The sequence below is a fragment of the Schistocerca nitens genome, chromosome 5 (assembly GCF_023898315.1).
Source record: "Schistocerca nitens isolate TAMUIC-IGC-003100 chromosome 5, iqSchNite1.1, whole genome shotgun sequence".
Lineage (NCBI taxonomy): Eukaryota > Metazoa > Arthropoda > Insecta > Orthoptera > Acrididae > Schistocerca > Schistocerca nitens.
Genome location: NC_064618.1, coordinates 201,979,547 through 202,006,763, shown reverse-complemented (window position 1 = coordinate 202,006,763; position 27,217 = coordinate 201,979,547).

Genomic DNA, 27,217 nt, shown 5'->3' with positions numbered 1-27,217 from the left:
AGGCGGAATCTCTCATCCCATTTTCGTAGCAAGCATGGACATAACAAGAAGAACTGCCCCACAAGATGATTACTTAAAGTTTGGAGCTTAATAAATTAATTGTTTAGTTGAGGCTGATGTGTGTGCAGTCCCCCAGCCCCAACATCACTCCACCTCTCACGTAACAGTGCTTAATTTTGTGGAACCTGTATCAACAAGAGCTAAAACCTGTACTCAGACTGAAGTGGGAATGACAAATTGACCAAGACCAGGATTCGAACCTGGTTCTCTTACTCACTATGCAGATGCGCTAACCACTAAGCCACCCTGGCCCAGTGGTCTTGCATAACCGCACGGACTACACTAGCACACATCCATCCTCATTATAAATTCCCACTAACGCCTCAGCCCACTTAGTATTCCTCCTTCTATTACGGACACACAACACCGTGATTCCAATACAACATTAATTTTATTTCTCTCCAAGGAACGTACATAATGGAATATAAAACATTAATTCAAGGATAGTCATTATTTCCACAGTGTCTATAATTACAAATATCAACCCGCAACACCTTCCATCAATCTTGGAATAGCACCTCAGCGTCGGATGAACGGGGGAACGGGGGATCATATATCAAACACAGGCATAAATGCTTTAAACAGATAAAATGTTGGTTCCAGAGATCTTTTGGTGTCTGAAATATCTATGATGTATAAAGCCAGACTGATGCGGCGAATGAAAACTTATACCAAGGCCTTATTATTCAAATCTCCATATGAGTTCCCTTAAGAATTACATTCTCGAATGAGCTATATTGCAGTTTCATTACATTCCAAGCAAAGAGGGAATAGACTACTGTCTTTAGCAATAACCGCACACACACACACACATCTAAATTTTAGTTCTATGGTTCCCTTATCTTTGCGATCTTGGATCTAATATTGGTGTACTAAGATCTCTGAAGCGACAGTGTTGCCATCGGCCTGTTTTCCGTCGTAGGTTCCGTGCTGGTAGGGATCTTGATCTGTTTCTTGCTTTGTCGCGAGGACCGTTGATTTACCCGGTATCCCGCAGAATGGTAACGTACCCTGCTGGGTTGTTCACTTCTCTCTCATCACATAATTTATGGATATGAATGTCCCAATACTTTACTTCGCTAAATTTTGTAACTGCCGGGTCCTTCGACTAAGAGAATGAGTGACTCTGCTTTCCAACTATTTGGCTATCTACTGGTAGGGCTAAACGCTGTTTCTGTAGAATCATCATTTTTGTTAATTTCCGTTAATGTTACGATTCGTACAATTTACATTTCTTGATTCTTCTGTTAAGTTTTTACTGCAGCCACCGGGCCCCTTTGTATGTTTTTGAATTATTTACAATGTCTATACACCAAAAGTATCTTCAGTATATACCGGAGCGATTTCCAATCATTTAACACGCTCCAATGCCTCCAGGTATTCACAAGACAAAGTTTTCTTTCGTATTTCATCGTCATTTTACGAATAAAATACAACAAAAGTAAGCCAGCGTATGAAGCCAGATTATCACAAGCTCAGGCAGTAATAGTAACAGCATACCCACACAAACGAGTTTCCGCATCTTCATAGTAACTGTACATTGCTTGAAGTTATTGACGCTAAAAGAGTAAACACGTTTCGTTGATGACGTAATAATTTGGGATGGAGTAAAGATTCCGACGGGGGAAGAAGTAGGAGGGAAGTCGGACATGTCCTTCTCGAAAAACCTTCCCAGCATTTGCGTTAAGCGATTTGTTAAAACCACGGAAATTTAAAAACAAGTTTGCTTGACGGTGATTTGAACTGCTGTCCATTCACGTACGACTCCAGTGTCATAACACTGCACCCCCTCATTTGGGTTGGCGCGTACTGAATATCAGACCAGCTCAACTGCTCGGACACGAGAGTTGAAAGCTGATAAAACATAGCACGTAAGTATCAACAGAAAAATCTTCAATATAAACGTAGGCTTCCGCTGCCGTTGTCACAGTCAATGAAATTGTTCTGAGTTTGAGCCCGCATTGTCACCTGGAAAATTCCGACTTTTCGGCGACTGTTGCAAGGCGCCTTCCTCAGGGTGTGTTGTTAACGGTTAGCAACACTCCCTGAGGAAGGGGCCTTGCAATAGTCACCGAAACGTCGGAATTTTACACATGACAATGCGGCCTCAAACCCAGAAGAACTTTATTGACAGAAAAATCTTCGCGTGTAAAAATCGGGTAACACCATGTTAGTGTTATGTATCCATTACTTTTCACATCATATATAAATGGCCAAGTGGAAAACGTCGGGAACTCCGCAAGGCCGTTCTTAAAATCTAAATGGTTCAAAAGGCTCTGAGCACTATGGGACTTAACAACCGAGGTCATCAGTCCCCTAGAACTTAGAGCTACTTAAACCTAACTAACCTAAGGACATTACACACATCCATGCCCGAGGCAGGATTCGAACCTGCGACCGTAGCGGTTGCGCGGTTCCAGACTGAAACGCCTAGAACCGCTCGGCCACTCCGGCCGGCTCTTAAAATCTACTGCTGTGTAGAGAGAAGTCGCGGTGTCAGAGTATTGCAGCGAAATGCAGCAGGGCTTGCTGAGGATCGTCGCTTTGTGGGTGCGTTGACAATTTACCCTCAACATAAACAAATGTAGCTCGCTGCTCGTGAATAGTGAAAACATCTATCATTTTATAACTACACGGTTGCCGAGGAATCACTGGAACCATCCACCAAATATCTGTCAGTTCGCGTACAGAGGTGTTAAAGGGATTCTCCCACATAAAAATAGTCGTAGGAAAGGGACGTATTCCTCAGGAAGTGTAGTCCATTCACGAACAGGTAGCTTACAAAACTCTCGTTGGTTAATATCAGGCAGTCTCAAACGCTAACCATAACAGCAGTGTGTCTCATCACAAGCTGGTTTACTAAGCGCGGAAGTGTCACAGAGATGTTGAGACAACTGCAGTGAGGGTGTTCTAATACTGCGCGAAGAATGCGCTTGAATGGCTTATCAGAGAACAGGAAAGGAATATACGTCACTGGGAAAGGCTGCAAACATGTAATTTCTAACAAAAGTTGTTACTCCTTTGACGTCTGCAAAGAATTTGAAGCAACCTATATTCCTTCGTAGATGCAGAGGACGTCGGGAAAGTACTGGAACACCAAAACCGCAACACAGTACGCAGCTTAATGCTGCGTATGAGAACTGTTGGAACTCAAAACAGCCCCCAGTCGTCTCAGAATGAATAAATTCAGCTCTTGTGCGGTTTTCAAAGGAATATTACAGAATTCTTTCTCCAAAATAGTTGCTACAGTAGCTCAAGTAATCATGATGATGATAGACGGCGATCACGCACCCTTCCCTCCAAAGTAGTTTAGAAAGACTCAGCAAAGATGAGATCAGGTAACTGTGGTGGCCAGGTGAGTTGCGATAGCTCATCTTCATGCTGAGAAGATCTCTCCAGGACGATGCGAGCTGTATGAATAGTGACCCTGTCATCTTGCAATACAGCATCACCACTGGGGAATAAACAATGTACCATGGGATGGACCTAATCAGCCAAAATTATTGCGTAATCCTTGCAATTAATGCGACCTTGTAGAGTAACCGTGGGACGCATGAAATACCAAGATATGGCCAAAACCATAATTGAACCACCGCCATGTTTCATTCTTACGACGTAAAGTCGGCCAGAAGCTGGTAACAGCGTGAACCAAGGAGACCGACCACGTAATAAAATTCGCCGACACGGAAGTTCTGGCTGCAGAGAAGCACCATCACACCCGCTTGTTCAGAGAAGCTATACAAATACAAAAACACGCGAACAGCTTCAACAAGAAAGAGGAAAGCCTTAAGGTGAACGGATCCTGGCTTCCCGTACTGCAGCGAACGACCGTCGCAGGTACCAAGGGGAGAGCCGCACCGGAAATGACCGCGGAGAAGCCCTCGGACGTTGGCGCGCCAGATACATAGTCTGCGGCCGCGAGCTCGGCTCCAGTTCACCACCTGCAATGGAAGGTGAAGCTTTGACAATATCAGCCACTCGTGCTGGCGAAACGTCAGTAATATCATCAGACGAACGTCGGCCGAAGAACCGGAGACAGAAGCCAATAGGTAGTTTATCAAGAAGTGTTCACGAAAGCCTTAACAATTTTACAACACTCATCAGATCAAATTTCATTCTCCCATTGTTCATAGTCCTGGATTTATGACTTTCGCTCCACATTTTCCTGTTGCGGGCATTTGCATCACTGATGAGAAGTTTTGGAATTCCATCTCACACTTCAGGTCCTTGCTTACTGAGCTCCCTTCGTGTTGTTTCGGTGCTGACAGCACTTTCCGGGAAGAGTTGGACAACGTAACACTTCCTCCCACATACCTCTCACGAAATAACCACGATGGAAAAATTGGAGAAATTAGAGGTAATATAGAGGCTTACTGACAATCATTCTTCCCAAGCGCCTTTGGCCAGTGGAACAGGGTAGGGGAGATCAGTTAGTGGTACGAGTACACTCCGGCGCACACCGTTAGCTAGCTTCGTGAGTAAGATGTGGTCGTAGACTGGGTTCTTGAATGGGACACAAGTTCTGCTGTGATTTATACACTGAGGTGACAAAAGTCGAGGGACTCCTCCTAAAATCGCGTCTGACCTCGTTTTGCCCGGCAAAGTACAGCAACTCAACGTAGCATGGACTCAACAAACCGTTCGAAGTTCTCAGAAGATGGTGCGATCATTTTCACTCTATAACCGTGCAAAACTGGGATGTATTGCCGGTGCAAGATTTTGTGTACAAACTAACCTCTCAATTAGGTCATATAAAAATTCGATGTGGGACGATCTTGGAGGTCAAATCATTCTGTCGAATTGTACAAAATGTTCCTCAAACCAGTCGCGAACAACTGTAGCCGTATGGCGCACTATGATGCACAAAAATACCATTGCTATTGGCTGCAACCGGTCTCCAAGTAGCCGAATATGACCTTTCTCAGTCAATCACTGGTTCAGCTGAGTCATAAACCATTCTTTGTTAACACAGCTCACACTATTGTGGACCCACCACCAGCTTGCACAGTGCCTGATTGACAACTTGGTTCCAATGCTTCGTGGGGTCACCGCCATTCGAGCCCTATCATCAGCTCTTACCAGCTGAAATTGTGAATCATTTGACCATTCGTCTGGGGTCCAACTGATATAGTCACGAGCCCAGGAGAGGCGCTACAGGCGATGTCGTGTTGTTAGCAAAGGCACTCAGGTCATTCGTCTCCTGCCATAGCTCATTAATGTTAAAGTTCGCCGCACTGTCCTAACGGATACGTTCGTCGTGGGTCCCACATTCAGTTCTGCGGCTATTTCACGCAGCGTTGCTTTTCTGTTTGCACTGACACCTCTATGCAAACGTCGATGCTCTCTGTCGTTGGCCGTGGTAAGAGGTAATGCCTGGAATTTCATACTCTCGGCACACTCTTGACCCTATGATCTCGGAATAGTGAATTCCTTAACGATTTTCGAAATGCAATGTCCCACACGTCTAGCTCCAACTACCGCCCCGCATTCAAAGTCGGTTAATTCCCGTTGTTCGGCCATATCACTGCGGAAACCTTTTCACATGAAATTACGTGACAACAGATGACAGATCCGTCAAGGCAGAGTCCTTTTATGCCTTATGTACGCGGTACTACCGCACTCTGTATGCATATCCCTATCCCATGACTTTGGTCCCATCAATGCACAGCTGTCGTCCTCTTACTTTTCTTCACAATCCTCTGAATGACCTTCGCCATCACTCAACACACATTTTCGTCCGCGTTGTGACTTAGCGGATAATGTTTCTGGTCTTTCGCTGTTTGCGATTACTCTTTTGGCTACAAAAACCGCTTTTTGGCATAATACCGCTTCAATGCAATGGCCTGACGCCACCTTAATGGAACGGACTGTATGTTCGCATGGAACCACTCTTCTGTTCGACGTCGGAGTAAACGTCATCAGTAACCTCCCCATCATCGACATACTGCTGGGCCACGGAATGCATCCATCACTGGGCGAAGAAAGTGGAAGTCGGAAGGTGCGAGGTCCGGACTGTAGGGTAGATGAGAAAAATCAGTCCAATGGAGCTTTGTGAGGTCCGCTCGGGTGCGCAGATTTGTGGAGGCCTTGCTTTGTCACGCAAAAGGAGACGTTCGTTTGCATTTTTGTGCCGACGAACATGCTGAAGCCGTTTCTTCAGGTTTCTGAGAGCAGCACTATGCACTTCGGAGTTGATCGTTGCGTTATGAGGGATGCAGAGTCCCCGAGGCCGTCGCCGTGATCCTACCGGCTGAGTGCGCGGCTCTTACCTTTTTCTTCGAAGGAGAGGTGGTGTGGCGCCACTTCACGGATTGCTGTTCTGTTTCCTGTTCGAAGTGATGAACCCATGTTTCATCGCCTGTGACGATATTCGAAGAAAAAAAAAGTCATCATCAGCCTCGTAAAGCGCAAGCAACTCGGCACAGACGGTCTTCCGTTGCTCTTTAGGGTCTTCTGTTAGGTGGCGTGAAACCCATCGGGAACACACATTTGCGTATCACAACTGGTCGACTAATGCATCAACACTACCAACAGACACTAGCAGCTAAGGAGCGAGGTGTTCGTGATCCGTCGAGAAACTCGAAAGTTGTATGTAAATTGAAGGTGAAGGGAGGAGGAAAGATAGGAACGGGAAGGTACTCTCCATGTTAGCTACATCGGGACTTTACGCGGATTCAGTGGCGACGAGTGGACGTGTATGCCACATCAGGATCTACTGTTTACTAGGCAGTTGGTTAACCACTGCGCCACCCGTACGTAGTGTTTATCGCAACTGTGCCGACTATCTCGGCACATCTCTCGGCAGAGCCTCATCCTCACCTAGCGTCATCCTTGTCTGTGTCCTCCACGCTCACCACTGTGAGATTCTCGCAAGACGTCAGACGTAAACGTGCATCTTCACTGCGGAAGATGGATTTTCTACCCGTTGAGGCGAATCTATTACATGAATGCATTTTCAATCGTCGGCGCTGATTCCGCGTAAAGTCCTAATGCAGCTGACATCAATAATTCCTTCCCTTCTCGTTCTCCTCCCTCTGTCCTCATTTCACATACACTCCTGGAAATTGAAATAAGAACACCGTGAATTCATTGTCCCAGGAAGGGGAAACTTTATTGACACATTCCTGGGGTCAGAGACATCACATGATCACACTGACAGAACCACAGGCACATAGACACAGGCAACAGAGCATGCACAATGTCGGCACTAGTACAGTGTATATCCACCTTTCGCAGCAACGCAGGCTGCTATTCTCCCATGGAGACGATCGTAGAGATGCTGGATGTAGTCCTGTGGAACGGCTTGCCATGCCATTTCCACCTGGCGCCTCAGTTGTACCAGCGTTCGTGCTGGACGTGCAGACCGCGTGAGACGACGCTTCATCCAGTCCCAAACTTGCTCAATGGGGTACAGATCCGGAGATCTTGCTGGCCAGGGTAGTTGACTTACACCTTCTAGAGCACGTTGGGTGGCACGGGATACATGCGGACGTGCATTGTCCTGTTGGAACAGCAAGTTCCCTTGCCGGTCTAGGAATGGTAGAACGATGGGTTCGATGACGGTTTGGATGTACCGTGCACTATTCAGTGTCCCCTCGACGATCACCAGTGGTGTACGGCCAGTGTAGGAGATCGCTCCCCACACCATGATGCCGGGTGTTGGCCCTGTGTGCCTCGGTCGTATGCAGTCCTGATTGTGGCGCTCACCTGCACGGCGCCAAACACGCATACGACCATCATTGGCACCAAGGCAGAAGCGACTCTCATCGCTGAAGACGACACGTCTCCATTCGTCCCTCCATTCACGCCTGTCGCGACACCACTGGAGGCGGGCTGCACGATGTTGGGGCGTGAGCGGAAGACGGCCTAACGGTGTGCGGGACCGTAGCCCAGCTTCATGGAGACGGTTGCGAATGGTCCTCGCCGATACCCCAGGAGCAACAGTGTCCCTAATTTGCTGGGAAGTGGCGGTGCGGTCCCCTACGGCACTGCGTAGGATCCTACGGTCTTGGCGTGCATCCGTGCGTCGCTGCGGTCCGGTCCCAGGTCGACGGGCACGTGCACCTTCCGCCGACCACTGGCGACAACATCGATGTACTGTGGAGACCTCACGCCCCACGTGTTGAGCAATTCGACGCTACGTCCACCCGGCCTCCCGCATGCCCACTATACGCCCTCGCTCAAAGTCCGTCAACTGCACATACGGTTCACGTCCACGCTGTCGCGGCATGCTACCAGTGTTAAAGACTGCGATGGAGCTCCGTATGCCACGGCAAACTGGCTGACACTGACGGCGGCGGTGCACAAATGCTGCGCAGCTAGCGCCATTCGACGGCCAACACCGTGGTTCCTGGTGTGTCCGCTGTGCCGTGCGTGTGATCATTGCTTGTACAGCCCTCTCGCAGTGTCCGGAGCAAGTATGGTGGGTCTGACACACCGGTGTCAATGTGTTCTTTTTTCCATTTCCAGGAGTGTATAATGTATCACAGCTGATGAGTCCACTGGTGTCTGTTCTTTCGGACGTGTCAGAAGGAATAGAGACCACGCATTCATAAAACTCAAATGTGAGTATTCGCAGTCGCCTGGCGGAACGGTTCACCGTGCTTTCGTTCACTGCCAGGATTCGGTAGACATTCTGCAAGCGCCTATGAATATCTCCGATTCTGGTTTCCCTCCAGAAGAAACTCTAAAAGAAGTACGTGATTTTTGCTATTTGGGCAGTAAAATAACTGATGATGTAGGAAATAGGGAGGATATAAAATGTAGACTAGCAATGGCAAGAACAGCATTTCTGACGAAGAGAAATTTAACATCGAATGTAGGTTTAAGTGTTCGGAAGTCTTTTACGAGGTATTTGTATGGAGTGTAGTCGTGTATGGAAGTGAAACATGGATGATAGAGTTTAGAAAAGAAGAGAATAGAAGCTTTTTAAATATGGTATTACAGAATAATGCTGAAGATTAGGTGGGTACATAGCGTAACTAATGAGGAGGTAATGAACAAAAATGAGGAGAAAGTAAATTTGCGGCAAGACTTGAGTAAAAGAAGGGACCAGTTGATACGAAACACTCTGAGACGTCGGCCGCTGTGGACGAGCGGTTCTAGGCGCTACTGTCCAGAACCGCGCGACTGCTACGGTCGCAGGTTCGTATCCTGCCCCGGGTATGGATGTGTGTGATGTGCTTAGGTTAGTTAGGTTTAAGTAGTTCTAAGTTCTAGGGGAATGATGACCTCAGATGTTAAGTCCCATAGTGCTCAGAGCCATTTGAGCCATTCTGAGATTTCAAGGGAAGTGCGTACTGGGGAGGGGGACGGAGGGAGTGAAAATGGAGGATGAGACAAGAGATGAATAAACAGATTCATAAGGATGTGTAAGCTGCAGTAGCTATTCGGAGATGAAGAGGCTTGCAGAGGAGAGAGTGGCATGGAGAGCACTCTTCGGACTGAAGACCACAAAACCAACAACGGCAACGACGACGACGACAATGAAGAACATAATCCAATAGTTAAATGCTCGGGTCCTTGTAATTTTAACATTGTTTAAAACGCAATGCGTACTAGTCAAATTGTAATTACCTGACTCTGCGTTTATGAAGCGGCAGTGAGTAGAATTGTCATTTGGCGCCAACGCTACAGACAACTACCAACACTAGCCCATGCACCATTTAAATAATGAGACGACCTATATTTTCCACATAGAGTGGGCTACTCATGTTGCCCATTTCTCTTAACAATGCCCGTCGCCCTTTGTAACAGGAGTAGCTACTCTCCCTCGAAGCTTGCTGGGGAGTCATGTCAGATCTGAGGTTGGAACACATTTCCATTACAGATGCCATTTTGAAAGCTGAATGTAGCGCCGCCACCTAATGGAAGAAGCGGGAAGAACATTCCACGATACCTCACAAAAAATTCAGCACTTTTTTTCACCAAAATTGGCCGATATAAGAAAGTGTTGCGTTACGTATTGGTAACCCTTTGTATGTAAAAGCATGCGTTCATCGCGGTGTTTACATACTTTTGTGCAACCGCTATGAGAAGTCCTTTCGCGTGCACGAAGTAGTGAGAGGTGGAAGCCAGCTTACAAACCAGGTGAAATACTCGTGTGTTAAAACGAGACTAAACTGGGGAACCTGTGGCTGGGCTAATGCGGCGCGGCGTGCGTTGGTCGCGGAGCGGCGGGGCGGTCGCAGGTGGGCGTCCGCCCGCGCCCGCGCCCGCGCCGTCAACAGGTCGGCGGCGTCGCGACGCCGCAGCCGGTGGCGCCGCTTAACGAGCAGTCAGAGCGACGCACCAATTAGCGGCCCCACGCGGCCGCCAAGTGCCCTAACGGCGCGGTTCGCACTCCATTCACACGGCGCGCCAATTTCCAGCACAATTTCGATATCATCTGCTGTGTTTTAATGTGCGCCTCATTGCCGGCACACTGTAAAATAGCCTTTTGCATAATAATGAGGTTACACGTTTGCTGCTCTCAATTTTCACTGGTCCACGGAACCTCGGTCATCCGTCCGTCTGTTAGCTCTGCACACCACAGATTCAGGCCGTAACGCGCCCTTTAGCGTTCGCCTCAATGAAATAACGGCGCTGCCGAATGTAAAAGCGCATCAAATGTACATTGCCCCGGACGGAACGCGGCGACCATACCAGTGTCAGAGTGTGGGTTAGAGACAAAACGACCGTGGTCTAGGGATGGGAAAATCGACCGGATCAAATCAGCACAGGCAGTTTAGTTCTGAATAACTGCTATTTTGCTTTTTTTGTTTGGTCTCGGTTGTAGCAGGTGATTTGTTTTCCAACAACTGGGTTAAAAAAGGCAATATCAATCTCCATACCATGAGCGCTAAAATTTTTGGTTTTTAAATGAAACTTTTTAATGCAAGTAATACCTATTGGTAAAATTTCCATTGCTTTAAAATACTGCGCTACTACAGAAAATAGGAAAACGATCTGTGCTATTTTCACAACAACGCAGACAGAAACGAGCAACGAAGAGTTGGCATGGGTATTGGTACACCACTGCTGAAACCGTCCGCAGCCCGTGGTCTCGCGGTCGCGTTCTCGCTTCCAGGGCACGGGGTCCCGGGTTCGATTCCCGGCGGGGGTCAGAGATGACATGAGATGACTGGGTGTTTGTGTTGTCCTCATAATTTCATCATCATTCTTGAAAGTGGTGAGACTGGACTGAGCAAAGGCGGAAATTTGTACGGTCGCTGACAACCGCGCAGTTGAGCGCCCCACAAACCAAACATCATCATAATCATCATTGCTGAGCCCGTGATATACTTGTTACTATGTGATGCGCCTATCAGATGCTACACGTGTACAAGCAGTGTGAAAGATTTGTTCCATCTAGTCTGCATGGTGGTTTCTCGCTGTCGTCATTCGGTATGAGTTGTATTACAGGAACGCATCACCTGCAGTCTGAACAAATTTTACAAAGAGCGGTATCAGTGAAGTACAATGCCCCATTTACTTTAAAAGATTAGAAACGGAAGCAGCACACTTGCGCCATCAAATAAGGGGAAATCCTTATAATTCGCTAATACACAGAAGCGCCAGAGACACTGTTATAGGCATCCAGAATGAGATTTTCACTCTGCAGCGGAGTGTGCGCTGATATGAAACTTCCTGGCAGATTAAAACTGTGTGCCCGACCGAGACTCGAACTCGGGAGTTCGAGTCTCGGTCGGGCACACAGTTTTAATCTGCCAGGAAGTTTCATACTGTTATAGGCATATTCAAAACAGAGATATGTAAACAGGCAGAATACGGCGCAGCGGTCGGCAACGCCTATATAAAACAACAAATGTCTGGCGCAGTTGTTAGATCGGTTGCTGCTGCAACAGTGGCAGGTTATCAAGATTTGGAAGTGCGTTTGAACGTGGTGTTATAGACGGCGCACGAGTGATTTGACACAGCATCTCCGAGGCAGCGACGAAGTGGATATTTTCCCATACGACCATTTCACGAGTGTACCGTGAATATCAGGAATCCGGTAAAACATCAGATCTCCAACATCTCTGCCGCCGGAAAAAGTCCTGCAAGAATGGGACCATGGAGGACTGAAGAGAATCGTTCAACGTGACAGAACTGCAACCCTTCGGCAAATTGCTGCATATTTCAATGCTGGGCCATCAGCGTGCGGACCATTCAACGAAAGATAATCGATATTGAATTTCAGAGTCGAAGGCCCACTCATGTACCCTTGATGTCTGCGCGACACAAAGTTGTACGCCCCGCCTGGGTCCGTCAACACCAACGATGGACTGTTGATGACAGGAAACATGTTGCCAGGTCGGACGATTCTCCTTTCAAATTGTATCGAGAGGATGGATGTTTATGGATATGGAGACAGCCTCGTGAATCCGAGGGCCCTGCATGTCAGCTGTGGACTTTTCAAGCTGGTGGAGACTCTGCAATGGCGTGAGGCGTGTGCAGTTGGAGTTATATGGGACCCCTGGAATGTCTAGATACGACTCTGACAGGTGATACGTACGTATGCGTCCTATCTGATCACCTGCATCCATTCATGTACATCGTGTATTCCGACGGACTTGGGGCAATTTGAGCACGACAAAACGACTCCACACACGTCCAGAATTCCTACAGAGTGGCTCCAGGAACACTTCTCTGAGTTTAAACACTTCCGCTGGATACCAAACTCAACAGACATGAACGTTATTGAGCATATCTGGAATGCTTTGTAACACACTGTTGAGAAAAGATCTCCACCCTCTCGTACTCTTACGTCTTTATGGATAGCCCTACAGGATTCATGTTGTCAGTTCCCTCCAGCACTACTTCAGACATTATTTGAGTCCATGCCACGTCGTGTTGCGGCACTTGTGCATGCTCTCGGGGACTCTAGACGATATTAGGCAGGTAAACCAATTTCTTTGGCTTTTCAGTGTAGTTTACAATAAAAATAGTACGTAGTTGATCTGCTGCCTATGTTTATATGTGCCTTCATTTGCTTATAACCCTTAAAAGCTGACAAATTAACACAAAAAATTGAGTTCTTCAACCTCCGTTTTTTCCGTTTTAGCACTCTCTATTCGTAATGCCCAAATAGTGATATTCTCAATTACAACATGATTTTTGAGCAGAGATTGAAAAAATCTGAATCACAAAGAAAACACTGGTCATGTTTTGTATTATTCAACTGCTTATCGTTGTACAGAAAAGCAGCAAACGGTTTGTTTTCTTTGCCTATTTAATATAATATTTTGATTCTGTGTATCCTGAAACAGTGAGCAAAAATTTTTCAATCTTTGCTCGATTTCTACGTATATTACAGGAAATAATTGGAATAAAGAGACCTAAAATCGGTTATTTGAGAAACCGTGCGTTTTGAGCAGTTTTAACAGTCAGTTTAACCGAAAATAGATTGTTTCGACGATAGCCGCCTTCCCTGTGCCGTGGCCTATGAAAATTAATTTGGATAGAGTAGTTGTTTAATCGTCGGAAATACTTCCTGTAGGATTATAACGCTGTATAATGAACGCGACTACACTGATGTGCTACTTGTCATTAGCTGCGGGCCGACCGATGTGACCGAGCGGTTCTAGGCACTACAGTCTGGAACCGCGCGACCGCTACGGTCGCAGGTTCGAATCCTGCCTCGGGCATGGATGTGTGTGCTGTTCTTAGGTAAGTTAGGTTTAAGTAGTTCTAAGTTCTAGGGGACTGATGACCTTAGAAGTTAATTCCCATAGTGATCAGAGTCATTTGAACCATTTCTTTTGCAGTCACTCTGGACTAGGGCATGTTTACTTTAACAGCGCAGTACGCCGGTAGCAGCCGACTTAGCAAGTTTTACGGCTTGGACAACGTACATGCTGCATGCTCCGGTGTTGGAGCACGACCGATGATACTGGCGCCCCGGAATATATCCATCAACAGCGCCCATAAGTCGAAGAGAGGGTAGCAGGCCGTCTGGAGAGCAGCCCAGACAGGAGAGAATCATCGGCCCTAAGTGGACGGTCACAAAACAGACGCGAGGGCGCCATCACCGTAGACGCGTCTGCCTAAAAGGCTATACCGGGAGAGCGCGTTGTGGAATACTCGTAGATGTAAAACTGCGATTTCTTGGTTGCATTATAAGAACTGGAATGAAATAAGTACGCCTAGGCAGACAGTTTGGAGTGCACATTGTGTTTTGTTTAGCTGCAGTTTAAGTGCTGTTCACTAAGTCGTGAAGTGATTTGAAACACCCAGAAATTCACTGACTACCACTTGAATACCATTACATGATTTTGGTTTGGATGGGGTTCATATTTTATTCTAAGTTGTTAATTTAAGCTTTAGGATACCTTTCGATTGTTGGGCAACTCACCACTTACTCTCAGTTCTTTCATCTCTGAACAGTGAAGATTGTTTGCTGCATTTGCACTCTTCATTTGTGCTTCAAGACACTTGTACATCCGTTTCATAAGTGCCTGGTGCTTACGTTATTCAACCAAGTATCTGCCGTTACGTTCAGACCAGTGAGTGACGCCGTGATTTGAGTCCTGTCTCCCGATGTTGTTGTTGGGAGTGGGCCAATTTTAACTAATCAAGCAACCTGCTGTGCTTATTGTATTGTAATTCTTATATTGTTTATTTATGTATCACAGCACCTTGGGACTTAATAAATTGTGCTTCGTTACGAAAGTTGCTCAGTTTCTCGTCGTCCGGTCTTTTCATTCATTAAGCAGCCTCTAACGACTGTCCACATAACAGTATTACAAAATGAGGTTGTGCGAGAGAGACATTCTACCGCAGGGATGAGCAAGATTTCTGCTCGCGGGCAATGTCCTGGTATGTGTGCCATAGCGCTGATCTTCGCTGCACATTTCCCGCACCGCTACGCCTCGCTGTCTAAACGCGTGGCCAGGAGGGGGACTGCGAACGCGCCGCATTTAAACAGTAGTTCAATCGCACAGCATACACTTTGGTTTTATATTTCACATTTCTCAACAACGTAGATCACAAAAAACAAATTTTCAATATTACTTAATTACTTTTGTCGCACTGAAGACATAATTTTCATTAGGTACAAACTGTTGGGATACGGGCATTTAGTATCGCTTCAGCTAATAGCAAATCCTGTTTCCACATCCAGACGCTCCGCTAGATGGTGAGGGGACTCCGATGATTGCTGCTTTCTCTGGTCTTCCATCAGGTCCTCTACTTGTGGACGTCGATCTGACCGTCAAAAACAAAAGTCAAACTGATACCAAAGAACGAATACCAAAGAACGACACTCTTGAAGTCCCTGTTGACAGGCACCACGCCTTGCTAGTTTCAGTTGCCTGTCGTGCTGTGTTAGTTCAAATGGTTCAGATGGCTCTAACTAAGCACTATGGGACTTAACACCTGAGGTCATCAGTCTCCTAGACTTAAAACTACTTAAACCTACCTAACCTAAGGACATCACGCAAACCCATGCCCGAGGCAGGATTCGAACTTGCGACCGTAGCAGCAGCGCGTTTCCGGACTGAAGATCCTAGAACCACTCAGTCAGCGCTGTGTTATTTGTAATCTTTCAATGGCATCTCGAGATGTCAATCCAGCTCGCAGTAATCTGTTCCCGACGGTATGTGGGGAACTCAGTCTTGATTTTACTGCTTGCATCCATTTATTAGAGATAGTCGAACTATCTCTACGGTACTCTGGTGGATAGTCTTTCCGGAAAGCGTCGTGTCAACGCTTATTGTCCTGAGTCCAGCCTGTCATCACTCGTCCTCCAACCAACTGACGGCGCGGAGCTCCCATATATCTTACCCCACTGGTTGGACCCTTCCCAGAGTCAAAAATTTGACGAACATGACCTCTAGATACCCTGTTTTGTGGTTTTCATCTGAAACCTTCTAGTAATATAAGACAAGTAAAGTGATGTACTTACATCAACCTTCATCTGCAGGAACGGCCGAAGTATTTACTTCATCTTGAATTAAACAGCATACCAGAAGGATAACGCATAGGGTGTCAATGAGCAACCATAGGACATAACTGATACCGTTTGTAGCAATGTCTGTCGCTATAAATAGCCTCATGGGATTCTATAATTTTTTAGTACATTTCTCATGGAGAAACAGCGATCTGGCTAAACGTCAACTGTTGACGTTCGTGGAAGCATAGGACCCGCTCTATTCACCGCCACCGCCTACCGTCATAGGATCTCAGGATGGTCAAATATTGATCGAAACCGGTTACCATCGAACTAACTGTTTTTGTGGCCAAGACCTTTTGCAATTCACTTTTAAAGTAGGTGGGATTCTAATTTAATTTCTGACTCAATCAATGATTCAAGGGATAAATCTGTTAAGGACTGCTTTGTCACGGACAGTAAGGTGACTGAAGCTATGAGATACATTTTACCCATAACGGATGCAGCTGAACTTGCAAGAAACTCCAAATCATACTAAATCTCCCGGAATGTCTCAGGTTAGCAGGTGAGTCCGTAGGCGGTGGTATAAGCGGCATACATTATAGCTGGCCACACTTCGTCATTCGAGTTTTGCGATAATTAAGCAACGGACTCAGTGACCCGCCACGTGGGAATTCTTCGTACCTGTTATGTGAGATGCTATCTTAGTTTTACGTCCCGTGTCAAAGCCGTAGCAGCGCAGTACTACTCTCTATGTTTTACTTAATGATTCTGGAAGGAGCTTCCTGTGCAAATAGTTTTTACACGGGATGCCATTGTGGTGTGTTTATTTAAGAAACACCGTAAAGTGAACTTATTCACACCGATTATAAGCTAACTATTGACAGTACGAGAGCATGGTATCCGCATAGCTAGATCGAAAGACGTCCTGTCAGGGACTGCTTTCTACGGCGTACCGTCTGTAACTTCTGCCGGCCGGAGTGGCCGAGCGGTTCTGGGCGCTACAGTCTGGAACTGCGCGACCGCTACGGTCGCAGGTTCTAATCCTGCCTCGGGCATGGGCGTGTGTGATGTCCTTAGATTAGTTAGGTTTAAGTAGTTCTAAGTTCTAGGGGACTGATGACCTCAGAAGTTAAGTCCCATAGTGCTCAGAGTAATTTGAACAATTTTGTAACATGTGCGTGCACTCGGTATGTTGATGGCAAGGGGCAGTGACACTACCTGCCCTGCGAGGACGGCTGCTTCTTCTCAGACCAGTGGTGTTGCAGATATACAGTACATAGCCAGATGCCACTGTATGCAAGCTTTAGCTATCATGGCTTAACGTAATGGACCTTCTACATATATTTGTTCCTCTACACTCGCCGTGAAGTGGAAGAGGACCTGTCGGCACGATCTAGCGCAATGAGTGCAACCGGCGGCATATAGTGGCACATGTCTGCACGAATGACGCCTGCTGCTTGGATTCTAATGACGTTCTCGGCTTCTTTCGGCGGATGGCTCATTTGGTGAAGGCAACTAGGGCCGCTATTTGTAGCCTCGTTCCCAGGTCTGGTCGCGGTCCTTTGTTTTGGAGCAGAGTGGAAGGTCTCAACCAGAGGCTCAGACGATTCTGCGACGGCATCGATTGCGAATTTCTCGACCTCCACTATCTGGTACATAATTGCAGGGTTTTACTTAAGAGGCCTGACGACCCCTACCCGCAGGGAGCGGCTACTAGGTTAGCAGAGTACGTGTGGAGTGAACATGGAGCTTTTTAGTTTATAGAAAACCTCTCTTGGGATCGAAGACGATTTGCATGGTAAATTAGCCACAATGTCCTCATAGAACGAAGGTCGTCGCAAATCAGAGATAGAAAAGATTAATATGATTTCAGTAAACTGCAGGAACATTCAAATGGTTCAAATGGCTCTAAGCACTATGGGACTTAACAGCAGGAACATTCAAGGAAAGGTCCCAGAATTAGTATCGCTTACAGAAAATTATAAAGCATAGATAGTATTGGGAACAGAAAATTGTTCAGATTGGAATATTATCGTAAGGACAGGCTAGTTGCCAATGGCGGCGACGTGTTTATTGCAGTAAAAAGTTCGACAAAATCTAGCGAGGTTATAACGGAATCCGATTGTGAATTATTATGGATGATGTTAAGTATCAAAGATCGGTCAAAAATGGTAATTGGATGCTTTTATAGACCGCATGGGTGAGAAGCTCCAGTGGCAGAACGCTTCAGACAGAAATTGCAGAATATCGTCAGTAATTTTGCCGATCATGCCGTTGTAACACGGGTTACTTCAACTTGTCATGATAGATTGGGAGTGTCATGCTATCAAAACTGGTGCCAGAGACAGGGATTCATGTGGCATTGTTCTGGATATCTTGTTCTAAAATTACTTTGAGCAGATTGTTAGAGACTCAACCTGTGAGGATAACGTCTTAGACCTCCTGGCAACAAACGTACCTCTAGTTATCGTACCAATTAACGTAGAGGAATGTATCAGTGGTAATAAGGCTGTGACAGTATCTATGACAACGGATCTGAAAAATAATGTTGAGAAAGGTAAGAAGGTATTTTTGCTCAGCAAGAGTGACAGGATACAGATTTCAAAGTATCTGAGCAGTCAGCATCAAATATTCGGTGGTTAGGACGCAGATGTGGAAAACAGATGGAAAAAATGCAAAGGAATTGTGCAATACGCCCTAGACAACTATGATCAGAGTAAGGTCTTATGGGATGGGAAAGACCTACAATGGTATAATAGGCTTGTCAGGAAACTGCTACGTAAACAAAGAGAACTTCACCTCACATTCACGAGAAGCAAAAACCTAGCTGACAAACAAAAGCTGAACGAAGCGAAAATGTGCGTAAGGAGAGAAATGAGTGAAGAGTTCAATGACTAAAACTTTGTCAACCGATCTGAGTAAAAACGTGTACCGCTTGAGGTTCTCACCCATGCGGTGTATAAAATCAGTAAATGGGTCAAAATCATCTAGTCATTCATTCAGTGACAACACTGGCATAGAAACTGAAGATGACGGAGAGAAGGCCAAAATATAGAATTTGGTCTTCCAAAATTGTTTCACTGCCGAAGATCGTAACACGCTCTTTCCTTTCAACCGCAGTACGAACGTCAGAACGGCAGATATTGAGATAACCGATCCAGAATGAAAAAAAAAAAAAAAAAACTACAATCGCTTAGTAGTGGAAAGGTGTCAGGACAAATTGAGATACCAACAAGATTATACAAAGCTTATTCCAAAGAACTTGCTCCCCTTCTAGCAGCAATTAATCATAGATCGCTTGAGCAACGAAGGGTACCTAGCGATTGGAAGAAAGCCCATGCCATTCCCGTTTCTAAGAAGGGCCTTAGGACAGATGGACACAGTTATACACCTATATCGTTGACCTATATCTGTTGTAGAATCACGAAACATGTTTTACGCTCAAGAATTATGACGTTCTTGGGGAAGGTAAATCTCCTCTATCAAAATCAACATTGATTCCGCGAACAGAGATCCTGCGAAACTCAGTTCGCTCTGTTCCATCATGAGATACACAGTGCCGTAGAAAATGGCGCTCGGGTTTTTGCCGTGTTACTTGACTTCAGGAAGGCTTTTGACACCCGCATTGCCTTTTAGGAAAAAAATACGAGGTTATAAAGAAGGGATCAGTTGGTAGGACATATTCTGAGGCACAAAGGTATCACCAATTTAGTATTGGAGGGCAGCACGGAGGGTAAAAATCGTAGAGGGAGACCAAGAGATGAATACACTAAACAGATTCAGAAGGATGGAGTTTGCAGTAGGTACTGGCAGATGAAGAAGCTTGCATAGGATAGAGTAGCATGGAGAGATGCATCAAACCAGTCTCATGACTGAAGACCACAAACACAATAAAGCATCGGAGCAGCCGGCCGCGGTGGTCTCGCGGTTAAGGCGCTCAGTCCGGAACCGCGCGACTGCTACGGTCGCAGGTTCGAATCCTGCCTCGGGCATGGATGTGTGTGATGTCCTTAGGTTAGTTAGGTTTAAGTAGTTCTAAGTTCTAGGGGACTGATGACCATAGATGTTAAGTCCCATAGTGCTCAGGGCCATTTGAACCATTTGAAGCATCGGAGCAGATTTGCGACTGGATTCAAGACTTCCTTGCAGACAGAACTCAACACGTCGATCTTAAAGGAACAAAATAGACAGATGAAAAGGTAATTCCCGGTGTGCCCCAAGGAGGTGTGATATGATCGTTACTCATTACAAACCTATATAATCTACTAGAGAGCGTCGCCTGCTCTCTAAGACTGTTCGCAGATGATGCGGTTCTCTATAACAAAGTACGAATGCCAGAAGATAATAACGATTTGCAGAATGACCTCTACAGAATTGATGAATGGTGCAAGCTCTGGCAGTTGACCCTAAATGTAAATAAATGCAAAATATTGTGCATAGTTAGGAAAACAAATTCACTACTCTATAGCTACGCTACTGTTGGCAAACTGCTGGAAGCATATCTGCCGTAAAATATCGAGGGGTAACTATCCGGAGCGACCTTAACTGGAATGACCATATCAAACAAGTGGAAAAAACAGATGCCATACTCAGAATCATAGGAAGAATCGGTTTTTTTTTTTTTTTTTTTTTTTTTTTTTTTGTGATCAGTCTAACCTCTTCATCTCAGAGTAGCACTTGCAACCTACGTCCTCAATTATTTGCTTGACGTATTCCAATCTCTGTCTTCCTCTATAGTTTTTGCCCTCTACAGCTCCCTCTAGTACCATGGAAGTCATTGCCTCATGTCTTAGCAGATGTCCTATCATCCTGTCCCTTCTCCTTATCAGTGCTTTCCACATATTCCTTTCCTCTCCGATTCTGCATAGAACCTCCTCATTCCTTACCTTATCAGTCCACCTAATTTTCAACATTCGTCTATAGCACCACATCTCAAACGCTTCGAATCTCTTCTGTTCCGGTTTTCCCACAGTCCATGTTTCACTACCATACAATGCTGTACTCCAGACGTACAGCCTCAGAAATTTCTTCCTCAAATTAAGGCCGGTATTTGATATTAGTAGACTTCTCTTGGCCCGAAATGCCTTTTTTGCCATAGCGAGTCTGCTTTTGATGTCCTCCTTGCTCCGTCCGTCATTGGATATTTTACTGCCTAGGTAGCAGAATTCCTTAACTTCATTGACTTCGTGACCATCAATCCTGATGTTAAGTTTCTCGCTGTTCTCATTTCTACTACTTCTCATTACCTTCGTCTTCCTCCGATTTACTCTCAAACCATACTGTGTACTCATTAGACTGTTCATTCCGTTCAGCAGATCATTTAATTCTTCTTCACTTTCACTCAGGATAGCAATGTCATCAGCGAATCGTATCATTGATATACTTTCACCTTGTATTTTAATTCCACTCCTGAACCGTCCTTTTATTTCCATCATTGCTTCCCCGATGTACAGATTGAAGGGTAGGGGCGAAAGGCTACAGCCTTGTCTTACACCCTTCTTAATACGAGCACTTCGTTCTTGATCGTCCACTCTTATTATTCCCTCTTGGTTGTTTTACATATTGTATGTGACCCGTCTCTCCCTGTAGCTTACCCCTACTTTTTTCACAATCTCGAACAGCTTGCACCATTTTATATTGTCGAACGCTTTTTCCAGGTCGACAAATCCTATGAAAGTGTCTTGATTTTTCTTTAGCCTTGCTTCCATTACGTCAGAATTGCCTCTCTCGTCCCTTTACTTTTCCTAAAACCAAACTGATCGTCACCTAGCGCGTTCTCAATTTTCTTTTCCATTCTTCTGTATATTATTCTTGTAAGCAGCTTCGATGCATGAGCTGTTAAGCTGATTGTGCGATAATTCTCGCACGTATCAGCTCTTGCCGTCTTCGGAATTGTGTGGATGATGCTTTTCCGAAAGTCAGATGGTATGTCGCCAGACTCATATATTCTGCACACCAACGTGAATAGTCGTTTTGTTGCCACTTCCCCCAATGATTTCAGAAATTCTAATGGAATGTTATCTATCCCTTCTGCCTTATTTGACCGTAAGTCCTCCAAAGCTCTTTTAAATTCCGATTCTAATACTGGATCCCCTATCACTTCTAAATCGACTCCTGTTTCTTCTTCTATCACATCAGACAAATCTTCACCCTCATAGAGGCTTTCAATGTATTCTTTCCACCTATCTGCTCTATCCTCTGCATTTAACAGTGGAATTCCCGTTGCACTCTTAATGTTACCACCGTTGCTTTTAATGTCACCAAAGGTTGTTTTGACTTTCCTGTATGCCGAGTCTGTCCTTCCGACAATCATAGCTTTTTCGATGTCTTCACATTTTTCCTGCAGCCATTTCGTCTTAGCTTCCCTGCACTTCCTATTTATTTCATTCCTCAACGACTTGTATTTCTGTATTCCTGATTTTCCCGGAACATGTTTGTACTTCCTCCTTTCATCAATCAACTGAAGTATTTCTTCTGTTACCCATGGTTTCTTCGCAGCTACCTTCTTTGTACCTATGTTTTCCTTCCCAACTTCTGTGATGGCCCTTTTTAGAGATGTCCATTCCTCTTCAACTGTACTGCCTACTGCGCTATTCCTTATTACTGTATCTATAGCGTTAGAGAACTTCAAACGTATCTCGTCATTCCTTAGTACTTCCGTATCCCACTTCTTTGCGTATTGATTCTTCCTGACTAATGTCTTGAACTTCAGCCTACTCTTCATCACTACTATATTGTGATCTGAATCTATATCTGCTCCTGGGTACGCCTTACAGTCCAGTATCTGATTTCGGAATCTCTGTCTGACCATGATGTAATCTAATTGAAATCTTCCCGTATTTCCCGGCCTTTTCCAAGTATACCTCCTCCTCTTGTGATTCTTGAACAGGGTATTCGCTTTTACTAGCTGAAACTTGTTACAGAACTCAATTAGTCTTTCTCCTCATTCCTTGTCCCAAGCCCATATTCTCCTGTAACCTTTTCTTCTACTCCTTCCCCTAAAACTGCATTCCAGTCGCCCATGACTATTAGATTTTCGTTCCCCTTTACATACTGCATTACCCTTTCAATATCCTCATACACTTTCTCTATCTGTTCATCTTCAGCTTGCGACGTCGGCATGTATACCTGAACTATCGTTGTCAGTGTTGGTCTGCTGTCGATTCTGTTTAGAACAACCCGGTCACTGAACTGTTCACAGTAACACACCCTCTGCCCTACCTTCCTATTCATAACGAATCCTACACCTGTTATACCATTTTCTGCTGTTGTTGATATTACCCGATACTCATCTGACCATAAATCCTTGTCTTCCTTCCACTTCACTTCACTGACCCCTACTATATCTAGATTGAGCCTTTGCGTTTCCCTTTTCAGATTTTCTAGTTTCCCTACAACGTTCAAGCTTCTGACATTCCACACCCCGACTCGTAGAACGTTATCCTTTCGTTGATTATTCAATCTTTTTCTCATGGTAATCTCCCCCACTGCAGTCCCCTCCCCGAGATCCGAATGGGGGACTATTCCGGAATATTTTGCCAATGGAGAGATCATCATGACACTTCTTCAATTACAGGCCACATGTCCTGTGGATACACGTTACGTGTCTTTAATGCAGTGGTTTCCAATGCCTTCTGTATCCTCGTGTCGTTGATCATTGCTGATTCTTCCGCCTTTAGGGGCAATTTCCCACCCCTAGGACAAGAGAGTGCCCTGAACCTCTATCCGCTCCTCCGCCCTCTTTGACAAGGCCGTTGGCAGAATGAGGCTGACTTCTTATGCCGGAATTCGGCCGCCAATGCTGATTATTTTTCAAAATTTAGGCAGTGGCGGGGATCGAACCCCGGAACGAAGACGTTTTGATTATGAATCAAAGACGCTACCCCTAGACCACGAAAGAAGTGGCTTATTAGGCGTTTGTTCGAGCCGTTCTCGATTATTGTTCATCTATCTGGGATCCCTACCAGATAGGACTGATAGAAGAGAGAGAGATTATCCAACGAGGAGCGGCACGTTTCGTCAGGGTATAGTTTAGTCGGCACGAGAGCGTTACGGAGATGCTCAACTAACTCGATTGGCAGACGTTACAAGAGAGGCATCGTGCATCAAGGAGATATTTATTATTGAAATTTCTGAGAGAGCACTTCCTCTTACAGACACCTCGCGTAATGACCATGAGGATGTTGTTGTTGTTGTTGTGGTCTTCAGTCATGAGACTGGTTTGATGCAGCTCCCCGTGCTACTCTATCTCGAGCGAGCTTCTCCATCTCCCAGTAACTACTGCAACCTACATCCTTCTGAATCTGCTTAGTGTATTCATCTCTTGGTCTCCCTCTACGATTTTTACCCTCTGCGCTGCCCTCCAGTACTAAACTGGTGATCCCTTAATGCCTCAGAACATGTCCTACCAACCGATCCCTTCTTCTAGTCAAGTTGTGCCACAAAATTTTCTTCTCCCCAATCCTATTCAGTGCCTCCTCATTAGTTATGTGATCTACCCATCTAATCTTCAGCATTCTTCGGTAGCACCATATTTCGAAAGCTTCTATTCCCTTCTTGTCCAAACTATTTATCGTGTATATTTCACTTCCATACATAGCTTCACTCCATACAAATACTTTCAGAAAAGACTTCCTGACACTTAAATCTATACTCGATGTTAACAAATTTCTCTTCTATAGAAACGCTTTCCTTGCCATTGCCAGTCTACATTTTATATACTTTCTACTTCGACCATCATCAGTTATTTTGCTCCCAAAATAGCAAAACTCCTTTACTACTTTAAGTGTCTCATTTGCTAATCTAATTCCCTCAGCATCACCCGACTTCATTCGACTACATTCCATTATCGTCGTTTTGTTTTTGTTGATGTTCATCTTATATCCTCCTTTCAAGACACTATCCATTCCGTTCAACTGTTCTTCCAAGTCCTTTGCTGACTCTGACAGAATTACAGTGTCATCGGCGAACGTCAACGTTTTTATTTCTTCTCCATGGATTTTAATACCTACTCCGAAGTTTTCTTTTGTTTCCTTTACTGCTTGCTCAATATACAGATTGAATAACATCGGGGAGAGGCTACAACCCTGTCTCACTCCCTTCCCAACCACTGCTTCCCTTTCGTGTCCCTCGACTCTTATAACTGCCATCTGGTTTCTGTACAAATTGTAAATAGCCTTTCGCTCCCTATATTTTACCCCTGCCACCTTCAGAATTTGAAAGAGAGTATTCCAGTCAACACTGTCAAAAGCTTTCTCTAAGTCTACAAATGCTAGAAACGTAGGTTTGCCTTTCCTTAATCTATTTCCTAGGGTCAGTATTGCCTCACGTGTTCCAACATTTCTACGGAATCCAAACTGGTCTTCCCCTAGGTCGGCATCTACTAGTTTTTCCATTCGTCTGTAAAGAATTCGCGTTAGTATTTTGCATCCGTGACTTATTAAACTGATAGTTCGGTAATTTTCGCATCTGTCAACACCTGCTTTCTTTGGGATTGGAATTATTATATTCTTCTTGAAGTCCGAAGGTATTTCGTCTTTCTCATATACCTTGCTCACCAGATGGTAGAGTTTCGTCAGGACTGGCTCTCCCAAGGAAGTAGTTCTAATGGAATGTTGTCTGCTCCCAGGGCCTTGTTTCGACTCAGGTCTTTCAGTGCTCTGTCAAACTCTTCACGCAGTATCGTATCTCCCATTTCATCTTCATCTACATGGCAAGAGGCAGCTTTTGTTAGCAAATATTTATTAATAACAATTACTTGATTCGCGCCGTAATAAATACACTTTCACTACCTATATCTTTGCTAACTTCACAAGCGATTACTGCATCTTCACCTCATCCCACTGGCTCTGAAAGCGCCAGGTGGCCAACCGCCTCTGTTACCCAGCGTGGGGACCTACTGCTCACTCCTTACTCTACACATACTGTAGCGCTGATACATTCACTTTACTCATGTGAAATAGCAAAACCGGAAATAAAGTCAAATGTTCTCTTAGCTGCAAAGAATGGGTACCTTACAAAGTCCGTGACGGTTCCTTTACAGGATGCAGGATATTCTACGTCCTGAAATTATTAGTTTGAACAATCTGACGGTATTTCTGGTTTAAAGTTGCAGTTTATTACGGAATTCTGCCCATACCTCAAAGATTAACGAAACATGCACTAAGGGCGTTCGACATCTACTCCTAAGCGGTCTTGTAATTTACTGTGCACGGGATTGGGAGTAATATGTTGCGTCGCTAGCGGGATTAATGTGCTTCTCGTAATCAACTTTAGTACTAATACTAATTGTACACTGGTTAACGGCTGCTGTTTCCAGTAATTATACACACAACATGGCTAGTGGCGTCTCAAATGATTTGGCGGAAATTGGATATATTGTGTAAGTATGCTGTTTAGGTTTTTATGTAGGTAACGCCATGTAGCGCTCTATATGAAAATCACTGGCTGTGCTGTGTGCCGTCTGTGGCTTGTTTGCATTGTTGTTTGCTATTGTAGTGTTGGGCAGCTGGATGTTAACAGCACATAGCGTTGCGCAGTTGGAGGTGAGCCGCCAGCAATGGTGGATGTGGGGAGAGAGATGGGCGGAACTCTTTGAGAGCGGACGATCTGGACGTGTATCCATCAGAAAGAGTAAATTTGTAATATTGCATATCATGGACTGATTATAGGGTGAGTCACCTAACGTTACCGCTGTATATATTTCGTAAACCACATCAAATACTGACGAACCGATTCCACAGACCGAACGTGAGGAGAGGGGATAGTGTAATTGTGTAATACAAACCATAAAAAATGCACGGAAGTATGTTTTTTAACACAAACCTACGCTTTTCTAAATGGAACCACGTTAGTTTTGTTAGCACATCTGAACATATAAACAAATACGTAATCAGTGCCGTTTGTTGCATTGTAAAATGTTAATTACATCCGGAGATATTGTAACTTGAAGTTGACGCTTGAAACCTCCGACGTTCAGTTGCGTGTTGTAACAAACACGGGCCACGGTCGGCGAGCAGCGACTGCAGGGACATGTTTACGATGACGACCGTGTCTACGAGTCTACGAGTGTGGCTGTAGTGCACTGTTGTGGTTTGGTCTAGCTGTCGCAGTGCCCGCATGTAGCGCTTGCTGCTATTGTTATTCTGCATTCGTCTCCGCACGCAGACCAACTGTAGTACACCGTGTTGCCAGACGTCTGTGATAGTGTAGTGTTGTAGGAACTGTGACCATGGTGTATTCGAACTCTGAAAAGGCGGAGATGATACTCATCTAAGGTGAGTG